This window comes from Nerophis ophidion, linkage group LG12 (assembly GCF_033978795.1).
Source record: "Nerophis ophidion isolate RoL-2023_Sa linkage group LG12, RoL_Noph_v1.0, whole genome shotgun sequence".
NCBI lineage: Eukaryota > Metazoa > Chordata > Actinopteri > Syngnathiformes > Syngnathidae > Nerophis > Nerophis ophidion.
The window spans coordinates 6,198,711-6,215,306 of record NC_084622.1 but is presented as its reverse complement, the minus strand read 5'-3'; the positions used below and the strand labels follow the sequence as shown (position 1 = coordinate 6,215,306).

The 16,596-nt window shown below is 43.3% G+C and overlaps 1 protein-coding gene across 4 annotated transcripts in view; it reads right to left on the bottom strand.

Annotated features, from left to right (window-relative positions):
* shisal1b (shisa like 1b) overlaps nt 1–15,719 on the bottom strand; it is an 82,622-nt gene extending 66,903 nt beyond the window's left edge. For 2 of the 4 annotated variants that reach the window (XR_009808944.1, XM_061916734.1), the window contains exon 1: nt 15,444–15,719. The gene's annotated coding sequence lies outside the window, so the exon portion shown is untranslated. The remainder of the gene's footprint in view (nt 1–15,443) is intronic. The other 2 variants (XM_061916736.1, XM_061916735.1) reach the window with 1 other exon arrangement.
* Nucleotides 15,720–16,596: the final 877 nt, after the last annotated feature.

Genomic DNA, 16,596 nt, shown 5'->3' with positions numbered 1-16,596 from the left:
CCTTCCGTTGAGAGGGCAATCAGGTTTCTTGCGACAGTTACATTCATTATTGGTTTCAGAGTCGTTTAGTCTGGGGGTAGGCAGTCCTTTTGCAATTGCTTTGTTGTGGTTTGAAATTATTTGTTGCATGTTATTCATACAGCTGTAGCTCAATTTAATGTTGTTCTTGTTGAATATTTTTCTTAGGGTATTGCCTTTGGGGAAGTGTTTGTCGATCAGAGTGAGGAACTTGCGGCCGATGTTGGTTAAGACGTCTTTGCTGAATGGCGGATTGTACCAGATGATGTTGTTTCGTTTTCTGCTCTTTTTTGTTTGGTTTCCTGGAGTGGGTTCATAGGTGAGGGTGAAGTTGTATCCGCTTTCATCAAGTGCTTTCTGGTACGGGGGGGTTGCTTGGTCGAATTCAGCTTTGCTGGATGACAGCATCGATAGCCTTTTATTAATTCCGGTAGGTATTCTTTTCGTGGTGGTGGGTGGGTGGTTGCTGTCATGGTGCACGTATTGGAGTGTTGTGTTGGGTTTCGTGAATGGTTGGTAGCTGTTATTTCTCAGGTTGAAAGTGACGTCGAGGAAGTTGACGGTTTGCTTGTTGGCTTCAATCGTGATCCGTAGGCCGTTTTCTTTGAAGATTTGGCATATGCGCTTCTTGGTGTTCTCGCTGCTCCTTGGCGAGGCGCGGCACACTGCCAGTCCGTCATCACGGTAAATACCAAGGTTCAGGTTGAGGCTAGCAAGCTGGGAGAGGAGGAAACTCCCAACGAGTTCGCACGTTTCTGCTCCGTCAAAACTCCCCATAGTAACGTCAAATGTTGAATTGTTCTTTTTTTGCCATGGTGTACTGTTGTGGATTAGTATGGAGTTCTTTGCGTGGATGATGATGTTTCTTTCGTTGCCTGTGATTGAGTCGTAGTCCGAGGCGAAGTTTAGTGCTTGGGTCAGTAGGTCTTGCGTGATGGAAGGGTAAAATTCTTCGATGTCGAAGGAGATAAAGTTGTGTTGTTGTTTGTCTTGGATGTTGTTAAACCATTTGATTACTGCTGCTGTATTTCTCCATTGGTTGAGTGGTGTTTTGTCCTTGATTTTTGCGTTGATTCTGTCCAGGATTATTTTGCTGATTTTTCCCATTTCGGATTTAGTTGGGTTTATTAGTCGGCATGTTGGGTTATTTGCGAAGTTGGGTTTGTGGTCCTTCAATGTGATGAAGGCTTCTTTGTTGGCTGTGGCGTCCACCCTGTCCTCAATGTCCAGTTCGGTTGCGATCCGCTTGTTTTCCATTGAAGGACCACAAACAGAAAGCACTTGATAAAAGCGGATACAACTTCACCCTCACCTATGAACCCACTCCAGGAAACCAACCAAAAAAGAGCAGAAAACGAAACAACATCATCTGGTACAATCCGCCATTCAGCAAAGACGTCTCAACCAACATCGGCCGCAAGTTCCTCACTCTGATCGACAAACACTTCCCCAAAGGCAATACCCTAAGAAAAATATTCAACAAGAACAACATTAATTGAGCTACAGCTGTATGAATAACATGCAACAAATAATTTCAAACCACAACAAAGCAATTGCAAAAGGACTGCCTACCCCCAGACTAAACGACTCTGAAACCAATAATGAATGTAACTGTCGCAAGAAACCTGATTGCCCTCTCAACGGAAGGTGCTTACAGACATCAGTCGTTTACCAAGCAAAGGTAATATGCAAGGACATTAACACATCCGACACGTACGTAGGATTAACCGAAGGAGCGTTCAAAACAAGATGGAATAATCACAACGCCTCCTTTAGAAACCAGACTTTGCAGAATTCTACAGAACTCAGCAAACACATTTGGAACCTCAAAGACAATAATGTTGAATATTCAATAACATGGCAAATTCTTGCATCCAGCACACCTTACAACAGTGGTAATAAAAGATGCAACCTATGCTTAAAAGAGAAACTGTTTATTATATATCATCCAGAGCTATCATCCCTCAACAAGCGCAGTGAAATCATTTCAACATGCCGCCACAGACGGAAACACCTCCTAGGTAACACATGAGCCAATCACCACACCCTACGCCTGCCTGTACCCACCCACTCTGTGCTCTATATAAACCATTGTATGTGAATGCTTCCATTAAAATCTCCTGATGATTGAGGGAACCCCTCATGAAACAGATCTGTAGAGATGAAGTAGTCTTGTGATTTTTTCCCACACCTACATATTGCGCTCTACCACGGTATCGAGCACTATTCTCTGGATAATCCAATCAAGACATATTCCGCTCCAAATTGACATATGTTGAGCACTGTACGACGATCCGAAATGGAAAAGTTCAGCATCGACTACTCCACGAAGAACATTCCTATACCTGCGCAGAAGGACTACAAGCAAAGACTCATAGAAAAGACGGAACACTTCCTAAGAAGGATGCGGTGGAAAGCACACTTTTTCCTCCACCCTGAAACAAAAGGAACGCAAAAGGAAACTTACGGATTCAAATCTACCAAGAACCCACCCACAGTCAAGGAATTAAAGGACTTTGAGAACGACATTCTCAAAATGATACAATCAGTCAAATTTAGGCCAGCCCGCAACCCATTCCTCACCAAGCTGAAAAATGACACGGAGCGCATCAAGAAAGTAAGCAACCTCATCATAGCCGCCGATAAAACCACAAACTTCTACAGAATGGACATACCAGAACATAACTCTTTACTGGACAAAAGCATCACCAAATCATACAAAAAAGCGCAACCCAACACTTTACAGAACATCCACCTGGAAAACAAGCGGATCGCAACCGAACTGGACATTGAGGACAGGGTGGACGCCACAGCCAACAAAGAAGCCTTCATCACATTGAAGGACCACAAACCCAACTTCGCAAATAACCCAACATGCCGACTAATAAACCCAACTAAATCCGAAATAGGAAAAATCAGCAAAATAATCCTGGACAGAATCAACGCAAAAATCAAGGACAAAACACCACTCAACCAATGGAGGAATACAGCAGCAGTAATCAAATGGTTTAACAACATCCAAGACAAACAACAACACAACTTTATCTCCTTCGACATCGAAGAATTTTACCCTTCCATCACGCAAGACCTACTGACCCAAGCACTAAACTTCGCCTCGGACTACGACTCAATCACAGGCAACGAAAGAAACATCATCATCCACGCAAAGAACTCCATACTCATCCACAACAGTACACCATGGCAAAAAAAGAACAATTCAACATTTGACGTTACTATGGGGAGTTTTGACGGAGCAGAAACGTGCGAACTCGTTGGGAGTTTCCTCCTCTCCCAGCTTGCTAGCCTCAACCTGAACCTTGGTATTTACCGTGATGACGGACTGGCAGTGTGCCGCGCCTCGCCAAGGAGCAGCGAGAACACCAAGAAGCGCATATGCCAAATCTTCAAAGAAAACGGCCTACGGATCACGATTGAAGCCAACAAGCAAACCGTCAACTTCCTCGACGTCACTTTCAACCTGAGAAATAACAGCTACCAACCATTCACGAAACCCAACACAACACTCCAATACGTGCACCATGACAGCAACCACCCACCCACCACCACGAAAAGAATACCTACCGGAATTAATAAAAGGCTATCGATGCTGTCATCCTGCAAAGCTGAATTCGACCAAGCAACCCCCCCGTACCAGAAATCACTTGATGAAAGCGGATACAACTTCACCCTCACCTATGAACCCACTCCAGAAACCAACCAAAAAAGAGCAGAAAACGAAACAACATCATCTGGTACAATCCGCCATTCAGCAAAGACGTCTCAACCAACATCGGCCGCAAGTTCCTCACTCTGATCGACAAACACTTCCCCAAAGGCAATACCCTAAGAAAAATATTCAACAAGAACAACATTAAATTGAGCTACAGCTGTATGAATAACATGCAACAAATAATTTCAAACCACAACAAAGCAATTGCAAAAGGACTGCCTACCCCCAGACTAAACGACTCTGAAACCAATAATGAATGTAACTGTCGCAAGAAACCTGATTGCCCTCTCAACGGAAGGTGCTTACAGACATCAGTCGTTTACCAAGCAAAGGTAATACGCAAGGACATTAACACATCCGACACGTACGTAGGATTAACCGAAGGAGCGTTCAAAACAAGATGGAATAATCACAACGCCTCCTTTAGAAACCAGACTTTGCAGAATTCTACAGAACTCAGCAAACACATTTGGAACCTCACAGACAATAATGTTGAATATTCAATAACATGGCAAATTCTTGCATCCAGCACACCTTACAACAGTGGTAATAAAAGATGCAACCTATGCTTAAAAGAGAAACTGTTTATTATATATCATCCAGAGCTATCATCCCTCAACAAGCGCAGTGAAATCATTTCAACATGCCGCCACAGACGGAAACACCTCCTAGGTAACACATGAGCCAATCACCACACCCTACGCCTGCCTGTACCCACCCACTCTGTGCTCTATACAAACCATTGTATGTGAATGCTTCCATTAAAATCTCCTGATGATTGAGGGAACCCTTCATGAAACAGATCCGTAGAGATGAAGTAGTCTTGTGATTTTTTCCCACACCTACATATATATATATATATATATATATATATATATATATATACATATATATATATAATGTATTAACAGACACCTTCAAAACAGTATCTAATATGTTTTATATCAATCAATCAATCAATGTTTACTTATATAGCCCTAAATCACTAGTGTCTCAAAGGGCTGCACAAACCACCACGACATCCTCGGTAGGCCCACATAAGGGCAAGGAAAACTCACACCCAGTGGGACATCGGTGACAATAATGACCTAGTGGGACGTCGGTGACAATAATGACTATGAGAACCTTAGAGAGGAGGAAAGCAATGGATGTCGAGCGGGTCTAACATGATACTGTGAAAGTTCAATCCACAATGGATCCAGCACAGTCGCAAGAGTCCAGTCCAAAGCGGGTCCAACTCAGCAGAGAGAGTCCCGTTCACAGCGGAGCCACCAGGAAACCATCCCAAGCGGAGGCGGATCAGCAGCGCAGAGATGTCCCCAGCCGATACACAGGCAAGCAGTACATGGCCACCGGATCGGACCGGACCCCCTCCACAGGGGAGAGTGGGACATAGAAGAAAAAGAAAAGAAACAGCAGATCAACTGGTCTAAAAAGGGAGTCTATTTAAAGGCTACAGTATACAAATGAGTTTTAAGGTGAGACTTAAATGCTTCTACTGAGGTGGTATCTCGAACTGTTACCGGGAGGGCATTCCAGAGTACTGGAGCCCGAACGGAAAACGCTCTATAGCCCGCAGACTTTTTTTGGGCTTTGGGAATCACTAACAAGCCGGAGTCCTTTGAACGCAGATTTCTTGCCGGGACATATGGTACAATACAATCGGCAAGATAGGATGGAGCTAGACCGTGTAGTATTTTATACGTAAGTAGTAAAACCTTAAAGTCACATCTTAAGTGCACAGGAAGCCAGTGCAGGTGAGCCAGTACAGGCGTAATGTGATCAAACTTTCTTGTTCTTGTCAAAAGTCTAGCAGCCGCATTTTGTACCAACTGTAATCTTTTAATGCTAGACATGGGGAGACCCGAAAATAATACGTTACAGTAGTCGAGGCGAGACGTAACAAACGCATGGATAATGATCTCAGCGTCTTTAGTGGACAGAATGGAGCGAATTTTAGCGATATTACGGAGATGAAAGAAGGCCGTTTTAGTAACGCTTTTAATGTGTGCCTCAAAGGAGAGAGTTGGGTCGAAGATAATACCCAGATTCTTTACCGTGTCGCCTTGTTTAATTGTTTGGTTGTCAAATGTTAGAGTTGTATTATTAAATAGAGTTCGGTGTCTAGCAGGACCGATAATCAGCATTTCCGTTTTTTTGGCATTGAGTTGCAAAAAGTTAGCGGACATCCATTGTTTAATTTCATTAAGACACGCCTCCAGCTGACTACAATCCGGCGTGTTGGTCAGCTTTAGGGGCATGTAGAGTTGGGTGTCATCAGCATAACAGTGAAAGCTAACACCGTATTTGCGTATGATGTCACCTAGCGGCAGCATGTAGATGCTGAAGAGTGCAGGGCCAAGGACCGAACCCTGGGGAACTCCACACGTTACCTTAACGTAGTCCGAGGTCACATTGTTATGGGAGACACACTGCATCCTATCAGTAAGATAAGAGTTAAACCAAGACAGGGCTAAGTCTGACATACCGATTCGTGTTCTGATACGTTCTAATAAAATATTATGATCGACGGTATCGAAAGCAGCGCTAAGATCGAGGAGCAGCAACATAGATGACGCATCAGAATCCATCGTTAGCAATAGATCATTAGTCATTTTTGCGAGGGCTGTCTCCGTGGAGTGATTTGCCCTGAAACCGGATTGAAAGGTTTCACATAGATTGTTAGACGCTAAGTGTTCATTTAACTGCTCCGCAACAATTTTTTCGAGGATTTTTGAAATAAAGGGAAGGTGAGACACCGGTCGGTAGTTTACCATGAGGTCAGGATCGAGGTTAGGTCTTTTAAGAAGAGGATGAATAACCGCTTTTTTGAATGCTAGGGGAACAGTGCCTGAGGAAAGTGATAAGTTTATAATATTTAGCACTGATGGACCTAATAATACAAAGAGCTCCTTGATCAGTTTCCCAGGAAGAGGGTCAAGTAAACATGTTGTTTGTTTTATTCCATTTACACGTTGTAACAATTCCTCTAATGTTATTTCCTCAAAACGAGAGAAACTATTTTGGAGGGCAGTATCCGCCGTATATACAATCGTGTCAGTGTTAATAGAACCCCGTTGTAGCTGGGACGCATTGTCTTTAATCTCCTTTCTAATGACTTCAATTTTCTTACTAAAGAATTGCATAAAGTCATCAGCTGAGTGGGTGGAGCTACTGGAAGGAGTCCCTTGTTGGGTTAGCGATGCTACCGTACTAAACAAAAATTTAGGATCGTTTTTATTACGGTGGATGAGATTTGAGTAATAATTAGCTTTAGCTAAGGTAAGCATGCGTTTATAAGTTATTAAACCATCACTAAATGCTTGATGGTGCACCTCAAGTTTAGTCGTGCGCCATTTGCGTTCCAGCTTTCTGCATAATAATTTCTGAGCTCTAGTTTCTTCTGTAAACCACGGGGTGCGCTTTTTTGGAGCCTTTTTTAACTTTAGCGGTGCTATGTTATCAATGGTTTCGCGCAGGGCGTCGTTAAAGTTGTTAGTGAGGTTATCAATAGAGCCCACATACTTTGGGAATGGTGCCATTACCGAGGGCAGTAGGTCAGCAAGAGTTGTCGTTGTGGCCGTATTAATGTTGCGGCTGCTATAGCAGTTATTATTATTATTAGTTTGACGAACATGCGTCTGAACCTCGAATTTTATAAGGTAATGATCGGACAATACTTTAGTATACGGGAGTATCGTAACTTTGGAAGCGGTGATACCCCTGACAAGCACTAGGTCTATCGTATTACCGTTGCGATGCGTGGGTTCATTTATTATTTGTGTGAGACCACAGCTATCAATTATACTCTGGAGCGCTACGCACGGTGGGTCCGATGGGGTATTCATGTGGATATTAAAGTCCCCCATTATGATTATATTATCGGCGTGTGTCACTAGATCAGCAACGAACTCTGAGAATTCATTGATAAAGTCCGAACAGGGCCCTGGGGGGCGGTAGATAACAGCCAGGTGTAGAGGCAGCGGTGTGACAGACCTCATAGTAAGCACCTCAAACGATTTATATTTATTATTTATGTTAGGACTAAGGTTAAAGTTTTCGTTGTATATTAGTGCGACCCCCCCACCCCTTTTAAGCGGACGGGCAATATGCGCATGTGTAAAGTTAGGAGGACATGCCTCATTTAGCGCAAAAAAGTCGTTTGGTTTAAGCCAGGTTTCGCTGAGACCGATGACGTTAAGATTGTTGTCTCTGATGATATCATTAACTAACAACGTTTTGGGAGACAATGATCTTATGTTTAAAAAACCTACATTATAGGTAGTGGGCTGTTTTAGGGAATTTTTGATCAAATTATCCGTAGTAGCAATATTAATAATGTTGTGTTTATTATGCCCAGTGCATTCAGTATAATTACGACCATATCTAGGAATTGATACGACGGGAATGTTCCGATTGTTTGATTGTTGCTTTGATAAACTGCACGCATCATGGTTAGCCTCCTCAGTAACGGGGATTTTCCGATTGTTTGTTTGTTGCTTTGATAAACTGCACGCATCATAGTTAGCCACCTCAGTAAAACACATGTCCAACTCTGAAACACTCAAAGCAGAAAAAACTTGTTCTAATTTAACTGACTCCTTACCCAGACCAGTAGTCTCGCATTTTCCATCTAAATCCGTCTTCAGGGTGGAGGGAAGTGGTGTACTGTGGGGATTAGCCTTCTGCTTTGTTTTTAGCCCCGCTCGGCATCCGCGTTTCCGAACACACCGCTGGCGTCTGCTCCGTAGACGGCCCCCGCTGCTACTAGACTCCGCTGCTTCACAGGCCGCTGGATGTAGCCGCCGACGTATCCCCATGCTAGTTAGCATGTTTAGCACGCCCGCGTCTATCAGTCCAAAACGGCCCGATATGTCCATATCCAGAAGTGTCTGGCGGTCGTACGTGATCACGGAGTGACCACGATGCGAGCCAGCCATGAAGTCTGCAGAACTGTCCGGCATTTCCGCCAAATGTTCCATCTTTAGCAAGAGCACCGCAGTGTCGCAGCCCGTCCGGGCGCCGCCATCTTGCCAAAAAATATATTTACCAGCGTCTATTACCAGGTAAATATATATATACTAATATATGTGTGTATCATATATATATATATATATATATATATATATATATATATATATATATATATATATATATATATATATATATATATATATATATATATATATATACACACGTAAAAAGGCATATACAGTATAGGTATAAAAAGGTATATACAGTATAGGTACACTTTGAGGTATATATGTAAATAGGGAGATATATATAATGTATATAATGTATATATAATGTATATATAATGTATATATATGTATATATATATGTTTATATATATATATAGATATATATCTATATATATAAATATATGTTTGTAGGTATATAACGATATACATAGTCGCGACCAAAAGTTTACATACACTCGTAAAGAACATAATGTCATGGCTGTTTTGAGTTTCCAACACTGTCTACAACTTTTATATTTTGTGATAAGAGTGATTGTATGACGTCTTGGTGGCATCGTGGTGCGAGTGGTGCTCTTCCTGGATGCAGTTCGGGCTCGGACACAGCGTAGAGGTAAGAATTAAAGATTTATTAAAAAACTAAAAAACAGGCTAATAACAAAAAGCAAAACAAAGAGCTAACTAGCATAAGAGCTAGGGGAACAAAAGACGGGTTTAAGTACAGAAGCATTAGCGAGTACACACATAGAAACAAAGAGGCTAAGCGTGGAAGCTAGCGAGTCCAAATACAGAACCGAGTCGTCACATGTGAACACAAACAGTGTGTAACACAAACTACGAGCAGAGAATGAGTGAACAGAAAGGGGCGGCTTGAATACAGAACGTGATTAATAAACACAGGTGTGCGTAAGGGCAGGTGAAAATTAAGTTACCATGGTGACAAAACAAACAAGGAAGTGCACAAACTAAGAGATCGGAAGAGTCCAAAAATAATCACAACACCAAAAGTGACTCAAAACACAGACTAAAGATGTGATCCGGGAACCGGATCACAACATAAGCCCACCCTTAAGGGACAGATCCCAGATGTCCCCAAAAAAACTTGAACTTCCCCCCCAACAATAACAGAGTGCAAACGTGAAGGGAGGGCGGAGGGAGGACACGGTGGCGGGTCGCCAAGTCGTGTGTCCCCGAATCCACCAAGGACACATCAGGTGGCGGCGGCGGATGGAACGCCGCTTCCGCAGAAGTCTTGGCGGGCGACCTTGTAGAGGCCACATCCGAGGCCGACGTGGAGGTGGATGCGCCCGACGAGGAGGACGATCATGGCACGGCCACACCCTTGGCCAATGTGGAGGAGGGCGCATCGAAGTAGGTATGGAAGCAATAGATGAAGGTGCGGGGGCTGCAGCCAAAGCAGGCAATGATGCAGGAGATGGCCGAGGAGCAGATGCAGGTGACGGCCGAGGAGCAGACGCTGGTGCTGGGCAAGGAGCAGACACTGGTGCCGTGCGAGGAGCAGATGCTGGTGCCGGGTGAGGAACAGACGCTGGTGCTGGGCGAGGAGCAGACGCTGATGCAGGGCGAGGAGCTGACGCTGATGCCGGTCGAGGAGCAGACGCAGGTGCTGTCGTGGGTACCAGCTTTGGAGCAGGCGCCGGTCTGAGCTCCAGCCTTGGAGCAGGCGCCGGTGTGGGCTCCAGCCTTAGAGCAGGTGCCGGTGTGGGCTCCAGACTTGGAATAGGTGCCGGCTTGGGCTCCAGCCTTGGAGCAGGTGCTGGTGTGGGCTCCAGCCTTGGAGCAGGTGCTGGTGTGGGCTCCAGCCTTGGAGCAGGTGCCGGTGTGGGCTCCAGATTTGGAGCAGGTGCTGGAATGTGATCCAGCCACAGGTCGGGTACTGGAGTGGGATCCAGCCTAGGGCCCGGTGCTGGAGTGGGATCCAAACCGGGGTCAGGTGCTGGTGTGTGAACCAGCTTAGGACTAGGACTCGGACTACAACTAAGACTAGGACTGAGACTATGACTTGAACTACGACTAGGACTATGACTTGAACAAGGAACTGGAAAGGGACTTGGACAAGGACTAAGACAAGAACTAGGACTAGGACCAGGACTCGGACTACGCATCAGTCTACGAGTCGACTAGAACTTGGACTGTGACTACGACGAGGGCCAGGACTGAGACTAGGACACAGACTACGACTAGAACTACGACTACAACAAGGACTGAGACATTGACTAGGACTAGCACTACGAACAGGACTGGAACTAGTACTAAGACTTAGACCAGGTCTCGGACCAGGACTAGAACTAGGAACTGAACTAGGACTTGGACTAAGACTGAACACCGGTGGAGGTGGTCTAACTGGGGGTTGGGGCTTGACAGAACGGAACACTGGTGGAGGAGGTCTAGTAGGTCATTGCGGCTTAGTGGGTCGCAAGACCTGTGGTGGAGGTCTGGTGGGTCGAAAGACCGATAGAAGAGGTCTTGTTGGAGGCTGAGGCTTAGCGGGAAGCAGCTTTGCTACCTCTGAAGCACAGCCACCAGCACTAGCCCCCCCCCCCCAACATGCGGATCCCAGACGCGCTCCCTGTGGTCAGAGACTGCCTCACAGGGTGGGCGGAGGGAGGCCAGGAGGAAGGTAGACTCCTCCCCTCTAAATCGTCCAAAATCTCCTCTCGGAGGAGAGGAAAAGGCCACTGACTTGGGTGGGGATTGAGACCCCAAAATGAAGGGGACTGATAACGGCTAGAACTGCAGTCACTAAAAATGTCTTGATAATGTTTGATATTAGTATTACAGTCATTAGTGAGTGGCTGACTAGGGTTGTAATAATAATATTGTCCTTGTAGAGTTTTTTCAACGAAAGCAAGTCCTTAAGGGATAAGTGAGGAAATGAAGTTAAAAAAAATTCCTCATCAGAGCTGTCCTCAAAGAAAGGCTGAGAAGAAGAGTCTGAACAAAAGTCTCCGGTGGCGTCATGGGGGGGCGTTAACGGAGTGACGTCACCGTGATTGACAGGTGGGCTCGAGAAGTCCTGAGGAAAACGAACAAAGGAATTACCTGCCGAATGAGGAGAATATTGGAAAGCCTGTTGCAGGCTGTGTCCTGGGGGAGGAAGTCGCGGAGCGTGAGCATCACCATCGCGAGGCGAAGCCTTTTTGTGCAACTTCCGCCTATGTGGACGCGAGCGAGCTAGCTGGTCGTCGTCCTCACCGGGCCAGACGGAGGTGAGCGGGGCCAGAACCCCACCAGGGCCCCAGACCATCTCCACGGCGGAGCGACTGCTCCTCCATCGCTCGGAGTATGGCCCACGTTTCTCTGTCGTCGACTCTTATTGAGCCCGTAGCGAAAGAGCCTTGTGCTCTCCTCATATTGTGACGTCTTGGTGGCATCGTGGTGTGAGTGGTGCTCTTCCTAGATGCAGTTTGGGCTCGGACACAGCGTACAGGTAAGAATCAAAGATTTATTAAAACTAAAAAACAGGCTAATAACAAAAACAGTGGGTACAAAAGGAAACCAAAGAGCTAACTAGCATAAGAGCTAGGGGTACAAAAGGCGGCTAAGCGCGGAAGCATTAGCGAGTACACACATAGAAACAAAGAGGCTAAACATGGAAGCTTGCGAGTCCAAATACAGAACCGAGTCGTCACATGTAAACCCAAATAGTGTGTAACACAAACTACGAGGAGAGAACGAGTGAACGGAAAGGGGCGGCAGGAGTACAGAATGTAATTGATAAACACAGGTGTGCGTAAGGGCAAGTGAAAATTAAGTTACCATGGTGACATAACAAACAAGGAAGTGCACAAACTAAGATATCGGAAGAGGACAAAAATAATCAAAACAGCAAAAGGGACTCAAAACACAGACTAAAGATGTGATCACAAAAGATTGGAGCACATAGTTGTTGGTCACAAAAAAATATATGTTCATGAAGTTTTTTTTTTTTTTATGAATTTATTATGAGTCTACTGAAAATGTGAGCAAATCTGCTGGGTCAAAAGTATACATACAGCAATGTTAATATTTGGTTACATGTCCCTTGGCAAGTTTCACTGCAATAAGGCGCTTTTGGTAGCCATCCACGAGCTTCTGGTTCAATTTTTGACCACTCCTTTTTACAAAATTGGTGCAGTTCCGCTACATTTGTTGGTTTTCTGACATAGACAGCATTGTCCACACTTTTAAGTCAGGATTTTTGGAAGGCCATTCTAAAACCTTAATTTTAGCCTGATTTAGCCATTCCTTTACCACTTTTGATGTGTGGTTGGGGTTATTGTCTTGTTTGAACACCCAAATGTGCCCAAGACCCAATGGTGGTTTTAGGTTGTTCCTTAAGAATTTGGAGGTAATCCTCCTTTTTCATTGTACCATTAAAAGCACCAGTTCCATTGGCAGCAAAACAGGCCCAGAGCATAATACTACCACCATAATACATAATACATAATACACCATAATACATCAGACCACAGAACTTTCCTCCAGAAGGTCTTATCTTTGTCCATGTAATGTCAGATAGAACAAAAATTGAGCGGTTTGGCCTCAATACCCAGCAATATGTTTGGAAGAGTAAAGGTGAGGCCTTTAATCCCAGGAACACCATACCCACCGTCAAGCATGGTGGTGGTAGTATTATGTTCTGGGCCAGTTTTGCTGCCAATGGAACTGGTGCTTTACAGAGAGTAAATGGGACAATGAAAAAGGAGGATTACCTCCAAATTCTTCCAGACAACCTAAAATCATCAGCCCGGAGGTTGGGTCTTGGGCGCAGTTGGGTGTTCCATCAGAAACATACGTCAAAAGTGGTCAAGGAATAGCTAAATCAGGCTAGAATGAAGGTTTTGGAATGGCCTTCCCAAAGTCCCGACTTAAAATTGTGGACAATGCTGAACAAGTCCATTTGGTCACATTTTCAGGAGACCCATAATAAATTCATTAAAGAACCAAACTTCATGAACGTTTTTTCTGACAAACAAGTACGTGCTCCAATCACTCTATCACAAAACTGAAAAAGTTGTAAAAATTATTGTAAACTCAAGACAGCCATGACATTATTTTCTTTACAAGTGTATGTAAACTTATATATTATATATATATATATATATATATGTATACAGTATATGTATATAAACACACAGCAAAGGTATCTATAGGTGTATACAGTATGTATATATGTGTATATAAATGTATATACATTATAGGTGTATATATATATAGGTATATATGTATATAAAGGTATATACATTATAGGTGTATATATATAGGTATATATGTATATAAAGGTATATACAGTATATGTATATAGGTACACACTGCAAGTACTTAGTAACAGACACCTTCATAACTATATGTAATGTTTTATATACACACTGCAAGTATATATATATATATATATATATATATATATATATATATATACTGCGATGAGGTGGCGACTTGTCCAGGGTGTACCCTGCCTTCCGCCCGATTGTAGCTGAGATAGGCGCCAGCGCCCACCGCGACCCCGAAAGGGAATAATCGGTAGAAAATGGATGGATGGATGGACCTCTGAAATGGCAATGGTATGCGTCCATCCATCCATCCATGAAAGAAGAGAAGCAAAAAAAAAAAATATATATATATATATATATATATATATATATATATATATATATATATATATATATATATATATATATATATATATATAATGTATTAACAGACACCTTCACAACAGTATGTAATATGTTTTATGTACACACTGCAAGTACATATATAATGTAGTAACAGACACCTTCATAACAATATGTAATATGTTATATACAGTATACACACTGCAAGTATATATATAGTAACATACATCACGTCATGTGTTATTACAACTACAGTATATACTCTTTCTGGCAGATTGTGTATAAACAAAACATGAAATAATACTTTACAGATACTGTAATATGATTGTTCATATTTTTCACTCAGTACAGATTAGTGTTCTATTACAGTGTTTTGTATTACAAACTCAAACCTCTTTCATGTTGTTGTTGAAGGTTGCTTATCTCTTGCTAGCTAGCTTTTACAGCTAATACCGTAGCACGCCGATGTGTTACTACGCTGGAAAAAGACTTCCTCAGTGTTCACTTTTACAATTACAATATTGCTTTAGTTTCGTTATTTCTACAGGTTACAGACCGTAAATGAAGTATTGTTGACAGTTTTTGAATGCATTTTTAATGTGATTTAGAGGTAGAATTTATTGCTCCCATTAGCTGCATTGCTCGCAACCTCGAACGAGCAGATTTTTATAAGTTAGAATGCAAAAAAATAAATTTGTGTCTTGTCTCTCCTAATGATTGTGAACGATAAGACCATCATACAGGGAATCTGCTTCATCTATGCACACAGTTAAAGACTCATCACATCCTCATGCGTAACATGCTCTTCAATGCCCAAACAATGCTCACAGCCACGCCAAATCATAAAAGCTGACAACTGCTGCCAGCTTGTAAAAGAGAAAAATGAGACTTTGGAGAAGGCTTTTGTGTGAATGAACAAAGGGAATCTCCTTTCCACCCCTAAACCCTGTCATGTGCCACCAAGCGTCTTTTTCCGAGGTACAGCCGGCAATGATGCCTTATCTTGCTGCTGCCTTGCAACTTCTCCCTTTCAACTTAACAGACTAATAACATCATCACTTCAATAAAGTGATGCATAGGAAGTGTTAAAAAGATACGAACCTTGCTCCAGCATGAAGAAACAGGAAACCTCCTCTTGATCGCTTCGAACCACCCTGTTGCTCCTCTTCTACCATTCTCTCTACGATTCTTCTCACATGCAGAGCCTCCTCATCTTCTTCCAAGGTTGGGAGGATAGTGATGAGGTGCTCATGTGGAGAAGAAACAAAGGAGAGACTCTACTGGCCCTTGAGTCTTCCACCTCGGCGGTGTCTCCCCATCTGTCAGAGCTCAATGATGCCGAGTCTGTTTTAAGAGCAAGCGAGAGGCTGAGCGAGATGAAAGATACACAGGCTGATAGAGGGAGGGAGGGAGAGAGGGAGAGAGAGAGAGAGAGAGAGAGAGAGAGAGAGTGGATGCACTGGAAGTAGATCAGCTCTTGTTTAGCTTACTGTCATGCATTCCTTCTGCAAAGGAGCCACTTGTTTTTATTCTTCCCTACAGAAAAAGAGCGAACAGGTGCTGTTAATATGACAAAGTTGGCTTTGGTCTGGTTTGTACGGCAGAAAATGACCAGTTTTGCTAGATAGAAACTTTTTTTTACCAATGTTTTGGTCATGTGTTTATGGCCGACAATAAAGAGCTTTGCTCCATAAAGTGACCGATGTCCTCCTTAAAGCGTCTCGACAGAAATTACAATAGTTTAACAGTGATGACGAAACCGTTTTTTTCTGTTGTAGCCGCGTGTCGTCAGTTACATTGAAAATTGTTATGCGCTTATTTTCGTATTTGATTTTGTGCGTGGTATAGATTTGCTGTGCACAATTGCACAAGCGTACACATTAGAGGGCATAGGCGCATATCCCGTGCTTCGGGGCTACAGGGCCCGAGCACCCACGGACAATGCCGAGCACCCACGTATGATTGATGGCAAATTATTTCTCACCACCAAGCAAAAACCACGCATGCTCAGAAAAGTAGCGCCCATGTTAGAGGGAACGTTGATGGTAACTGTGATCATTTTGGTCACATTAACTTTATTTAACCATTTTATTTATTGTTTTGATTTTGTAAGTTTGCAGGTCCCTCACCCCCTCCTTAACAGAGACAGAGCCTATTTGATTACTTTTGGTTGGGATTTTTATCTAAGTGCAAAACTCTGTTAACAGAGTATATTTTACTTGGATTATTTTGTTTGTTTTATTTAATTCAGATG